The sequence below is a fragment of the Parambassis ranga genome, unplaced genomic scaffold (assembly GCF_900634625.1).
Source record: "Parambassis ranga unplaced genomic scaffold, fParRan2.1 scaffold_22_arrow_ctg1, whole genome shotgun sequence".
NCBI classification, from domain to species: Eukaryota; Metazoa; Chordata; class Actinopteri; family Ambassidae; genus Parambassis; species Parambassis ranga.
The window spans coordinates 4933046-4939375 of record NW_021144778.1 but is presented as its reverse complement, the minus strand read 5'-3'; the positions used below and the strand labels follow the sequence as shown (position 1 = coordinate 4939375).

Here is a 6330-nt window from a genome sequence, read left to right as displayed (position 1 = left end):
TTTGACTCCGTTGCCAGCAACAATGAACGTTGGAAAAGATGGACCCAGTTTATGAGTAAGTTTTGTACATTTATTTTGAAGTGTAAACTATTTGTTGCTAATAAAAATGATTTATTATATATATACATATACACAGTATAGTATACAGCAGGGTGGTAGTTGGGGTGAGAGAGGAGGATGCAGAGGATAGTGGTGATGATTCACTGTGGCAACCCCTAAGGGAAGAGCTGAACAGAGATGAAGAAGGATGATTCAATCCTATTCAATACTGTCTTTACATATTTTTTACATAATGTGTATATTTCAATATGTATGCAATTACAGATAAAAATAAGTGTTATTATTTTCATAGCCAACAAGAGGGAAGAGCCCAGATGGGCCTGGGACCTCGCTTTCCTCTTCAGCGAGGTCCCAGGCCCATCTGGGCTCAACGCTGAGGCATCACCTCTCCTTGTTGTTATTGTATTTTTCTTACTTTATATTTGGTTGGACTTTCATTATTTTACATTAGTTATTAGTTATGATAATAAAAACTGCTCTATTTGGAGACAAAATTATTTTTGTTTATGTTTTTGATTTTACACTGTGCATAATGGTAGAAGTTGATGAAGTACAAGGTAAAATTCATACCCAAAAGCTCCAGTAGATGGCAATAGACTAGTGAAATGGATATAAGTTGTATTTTTCAGCCACTTCCTATTGGAAATGATAAGTAACCTATTTGGCAATGTGGTGCCAAATTGTGCCAAACTGAGTGTCCGCCTGGTGATATCCTTACTAAAACCTTTGTGAAGACTTTGCTCTTTGTTCAAATTCAATCAAATTTGGTACATTTGTAGCCAAGGAATAGCTGAATGTGATCAATGGCATCTGTGTACATAGAATCATTGTTAGCATACTGTTTTCTTCTGTCAAACAGGAAAAAACTCAGGCGAGGATAGAAATGTTACATTTCTCATTTAGTTTATTGTAATTCACTCAGGCATACTAATAGACACAATATTTTAAACACTGGAAATGCATTCCCTGAGCTCCCTGGATGTTCCTAGACACCAAGAACATGCATAATGCACATTATTAATGTCTTTTTAGGTGATTTTTTTTTCTTTTAGGGTTTAAAGGGTTAACATCTGAATGTGGTGTAACAAGAGTACAAAGCTTGCTGCCCAAACAGGGACTTGAACCCTGGACCCTCAGATTAAAAGTCTGATGCTCTACCGACTGAGCTATCTGGGCTCTACATGTGATTTAAGGGACTAATTCTGTGCAGACAGCTTAACTGAAACAGAGAGCATTGATTGGCTACCTTCAAACATATAAGAAATTCGCTGAATGCTTCTTTAAGGGTGAACTTCCTGTGTGTGCAGACAGTGGAGGTGGTTTCAGGTGTTATAAATTGGCATCCCCATGGTTCAGATGAAGAAGTGGTTCCAGTTCCTCACATGCTCACATCTGCTAGTCCACAGAGGACAGTGGTCCTATACACATAAAGAACACATTGTTCTGTTTCATTTGTAAGATTTAGACTTAAGAGAAAAAAAGGGTTTGATGCATTTAATTTATGTTTTGTATTATGTTGTGTATGTTTAAATGTTTATTTGATGAGTCATGGCTGTGAAGATGAACGGAACATTCATGATGTATGATTGTTTGTTTTATTTTAGTTTCACCTTTACTTCAACAATAAACCTGCTACAGACATAATATGCGGAGTTTGTTTGGAGTAGAGCGTTTAGCTGTCTGTCGACACATGCACAAGACGCATTGAGGACAGAACAGTGAAACGACGGCATCTCTGCTAACAAGTGACGCTGACCGGCTAGCGGCAGACACCTCCAAGACGCCACGACGCTTCAGCTAAGCACGGCTACGACGGAGTGTCTCACCAGAAGCTGTTGACGCCATCATGTCTGCTAAATCCTATGAAACAAGATCCCAGGCCTCCTGTTCTTCTACTGGTTCAGCAGCAGCCAAAGCACGTGCAAGAGCGGAGGCAGCAAAGACTCGTCTGACCTTTGCTCAAAAGGAAATGAGTTTAAAACTGGAGAAAGCTAAACTCGAAGCCTCAATGGAACTCCTTCAATGTGAGAAAGAAGCAGCTACTGCCACAGCAGAAGCAGAGGTCCTGGAGGCTGCTGTTCAATCACAAGCGGATCAACAGAGCAACGGACGTGATTTAGATCTCCCTTCTCTTAAAAGCTCACTCAGAACCGAAAGGTATGTTATGGCTCAGGCCAAGTTAGTAAAAAATGAAACTACTGAAAAACAAGAGACCCCATCATTTGATAACCCTTCAGCTGACTTTTTTGTTCCCCTGTGTGATCCTAACCCCTCACACAGCAACACATCAGCCTGTGAACCACCTTCAAAAACAGAAACTCATTCTAAACAACCTGTGTATAAGCATCACATTCCAGTCACTTCTTCATCCTATTCGGCCCCCCATCTTGCTCCAGATAACTGCAATACAGATCACAATTGGATACAACAAAATCCAAGAGACAACTATGACCATCCCACCCGCAACTCCAGGCCTCCAGTCCACAGTGAAGGAAACATCAGTGAATTTATTAGGTACTTTGCTCGGCGGGAAATTGTAGCAACAGGCCTCCTTCAGTTCAATGATAGGCCACAGAATTATAGAGCCTGGAAACGCTCTTTTGAGAATGCAGTGAAGGGTTTAGAGCTGTCAGCCAGCGAAGAGATGGATTTATTGTTCAGGTGGCTTGGTAAGGAATCTGCTGAACATGTTGAACAAATCAGAGCCATACACATCAATCGTCCAGGTGCTGGACTAAAAATGATCTGGGAGAGGCTTGACCAGTGCTACGGCTCAGCGGAGGTAGTTGAAGATGCTCTGTTTAAACGAATCGACAACTTCCCAAAGATCACAAACAGAGATTATATGAAGCTGAGGAAATTCAGTGACATACTCATGGAGCTTCAGAGTGCCAAGGAAGAGGGAGACCTCCCTGGCCTCTCTTTCTTAGACTCTGCAAGGGGTGTAAACCCAATTGTGCAAAAACTTCCCTTCTACTTGCAAGAGAAGTGGGTTTCAGTTGGTGCAAATCACAAACGTGAGAACCAGGTTCCCTTTCCCCCATTCAGTGTTTTTGTTAACTTCGTCAACCAAGAGGCTAACATTAAAAATGATCCAAGCTTTAACTTTGCCACTCATCCGGACACTGTCCCAAATTCTGAGAGACACTCTTGGAAAATTAACAGACAGAGAGAAGTGACAGTACAGAAAACGGAGGTATTTTCAAACCCCCGCTATGAGTCATATGGAAACTCAAAAGGACTAGACGACTGCGACAAACTGTGCCCAGTGCATAAAAAACCCCATGCCCTTCAGAAATGCAGAGCCTTTCGTGAGAAGCCAATCGGAGAACGCAGAACGTTTCTGAAAGAGAACAACATTTGTTTTAGATGCTGTGCGTCTTCAACACATTTTGCTAAGCATTGTAAGGTTAAAGTGCAATGTTCTGAATGTAACGGTGATCACAACACAGCTCTCCACCCAGGCCCAGCTCCTTGGTACAAAGAAACTGACCCTGATGCAGAGCATGGCGGGGAGCATGGGACTACACCACATAGTGAAATCACTTCAAAATGCACTCAAGTCTGTGGTGAGAACCTCACTGGAAGGTCATGTTCTAAAATCTGCCTTGTTAAGGTATACCCGGCAAGCCACCCAGAGCAAGCAATCAGGCTGTATGCAATTCATGATGAGCAGAGCAACCGCTCTCTTGTCCGCTCAGAGTTTTTTGAGATGTTTAAGGAAAACGGCCCCAGCTCTCCCTATTTACTGAGAACGTGTGCGGGCCTCAAAGAGACAATGGGCAGGAGAGCCACTGGTTATGTTATAGAGTCCCTAGATGGAGCAGTTCACATCCCCCTGTCAAGTCTGATCGAGTGTAATGACATTCCTAATAATAGGGAGGAGATTCCAACACCCAGCGCAGCACTCCATCATTCCCATCTAAAGAATGTCACAAATCTCATCCCAGAGCTTGACCCCAATGCCCACATTCTGATGCTGCTCGGACGGGACATCATAAGGGTTCACAAAGTCCATAAGCAGATTAGTGGCCCCCACGACGCACCCTACGCACAAAAATTAGACTTGGGGTGGGTTATAGTGGGAAATGTGTGTTTAGGTGGTGTTCACAAAGCCATTGCAGTGAATGCTCTGTACACCAACACAACGGAAAGAGGTCGACCAACATGCTTCCAGCCATGTCCTAATGTGATTAATGTGAAAGAGAAACTCTGTGGGATTCAGGTCCCCTGCCAAGACGTTCCACAACCCAGTGACAGAGCTAACTGTGAATCGGACCATCTTGGCTGTCGTGTGTTTGAGCAGACCAAAAATGACAATCAGGTCTCCCCTTCGATTCAAGACAAGGCATTCATCAAAATAATGAGAGAAGGAATGAAAAGGGATGCAAACAATAGCTGGATAGCTCCATTACCATTCAAATCACCACGCCAAAGGCTCCCCAACAACAGGCCACAAGCCATGAACCGGCTCATGTCTCTGATCCGTAATTTTGACAAAAAACCAGAAATGAAAGATCATTACATAGCTTTCATGGGACAGATTTTCAGAAATGGCCATGCAGAGATAGCCCCTCCGTTAGGAGGACGAGGAGAGGTGGTACTTGCCTCTTTTCGGGGTTTATCACCCTAAAAAGCCAAGGCAGATAAGGGTCGTTTTTGATAGCAGTGCACAGTACAAGGGGTTGTCGCTTAACGATGTCTTACTTAAAGGGCCAGACCTCAACAACTCGCTCATCGGCGTCCTCATGCGCTTCAGGAAAGAAGCAGTGGCCTTCACAGCAGACATCGAACAGATGTTTTACTGTTTCTATGTGCGGGAAGAAGACAGGAACTTTCTCAGGTTTTTGTGGTTCCGTGACAACAACCCCTGCAGTGACATCACAGAGTATAGAATGAGGGTCCATGTTTTTGGTAACAGCCCCTCTCCTGCAGTGGCAATATTTGGCCTTCATCGAGCTGTGCAGTGCTCTGAGACGAACTTTGACCCTGAGGTGGAGCAGTTTGTTACGCGTGACTTCTATGTAGATGACGGCCTTAAATCCTTTCCCTCTGTGGAAATGGCTGTGTCCCTGCTGCAAAGGACTCGTGATATCCTTGCAAATTCGAACTTGAGGTTGCACAAAATTGCAGCCAACAGGAGAGAGATCCTGGAAGCTTTCCCATCCCAAGACCATGCAAAAGACCTTAAAGACTTAGACCTTGAAGCAGATGCGCTTCCGACACAGCGTAGTTTAGGTCTCCTTTGGAACCTGAAGAAAGACTGCTTCACATTTAATGTGTCTGATGAGATAAGGCCGTTCACTTGACGTGGTGTCTTATCTACCATAAATAGTCTCTACGACCCGCTAGGGTTTGTAGCACCCGTCACTATCCATGGTAAGTCCATCCTTAGAGAGCTCACTGCAGGAAACTGTGACTGGGATGCTCCACTGCCCCAAAAGATGGAGGAGTCGTGGGTTCTTTGGAGAGATTCACTGAGTGCGTTGTCTAAATTCTCAATCACCAGAACATACACCAACATCTCACCCTCAGAAGCTGCATGCAGGGAACTGTGCATTTTTTGTGATGCGTCAACCAAAGCCATCGCCGCAGTGGCTTATTTGAAGGTGACAGATGAGAGCGGGAACTGTGAAGTTGGCTTCATCATGGGGAAAGCAAAGTTAGCACCACGTCCCGAACAAACTATACCCAGATTAGAACTATGTGCTGCTGTGCTAGCCGTGGAACTTGCTGATTTGATTTCAGGAGAGCTGGACATTCAGCTGAACAGCACTCACTTCTATACAGATAGTAAAGTTGTTCTGGGATATATTTATAATGAGACCAGACGCTTTTATGTCTATGTTAGCAACCGGGTGGCTCGGATTAGGAGGTCCTCACAAGCAGTTCAGTGGCATTACGTTTGCACCGACCAGAATCCAGCAGACCTGGCGACGCGATCTGTCCCTGCACATCAGCTTATGCTCACTAACTGGTTCACCGGCCCCAAACTCCTGCTCAAAGACAGTCAAAGTCCCGTTCAACAAACCTACGATCTTGTCGAATCCAGCACAGATGCTGACATCAGACCCCAGGTATCCAACCTGAAAACCACAGTTAGGTTGAATCAGTTGGGTTCCCTAAGATTCACTAAGTTTTCCAACTGGAGCTCTCTGCTTCGTGCCATAGCTCGTCTGATGCACATTGTTCACACCTTCCAACCACTCATCAACAAAGACAATGCGTGTAAAGGTTGGCACCTTTGTGAGACAGGAGTCACAGTGGGAG

General features: G+C 44.2%; 1 non-coding gene across 1 annotated transcript; it reads right to left on the bottom strand.

Moving 5' to 3' along the window:
- Positions 1–1163: 1163 nt before the first annotated feature.
- Positions 1164–1236, bottom strand: trnak-uuu (transfer RNA lysine (anticodon UUU)). Its single transcript has one exon. It is a non-coding gene; the product is annotated as a tRNA-Lys (tRNA).
- Between the last annotated feature and the right edge of the window lie 5094 nt (positions 1237–6330).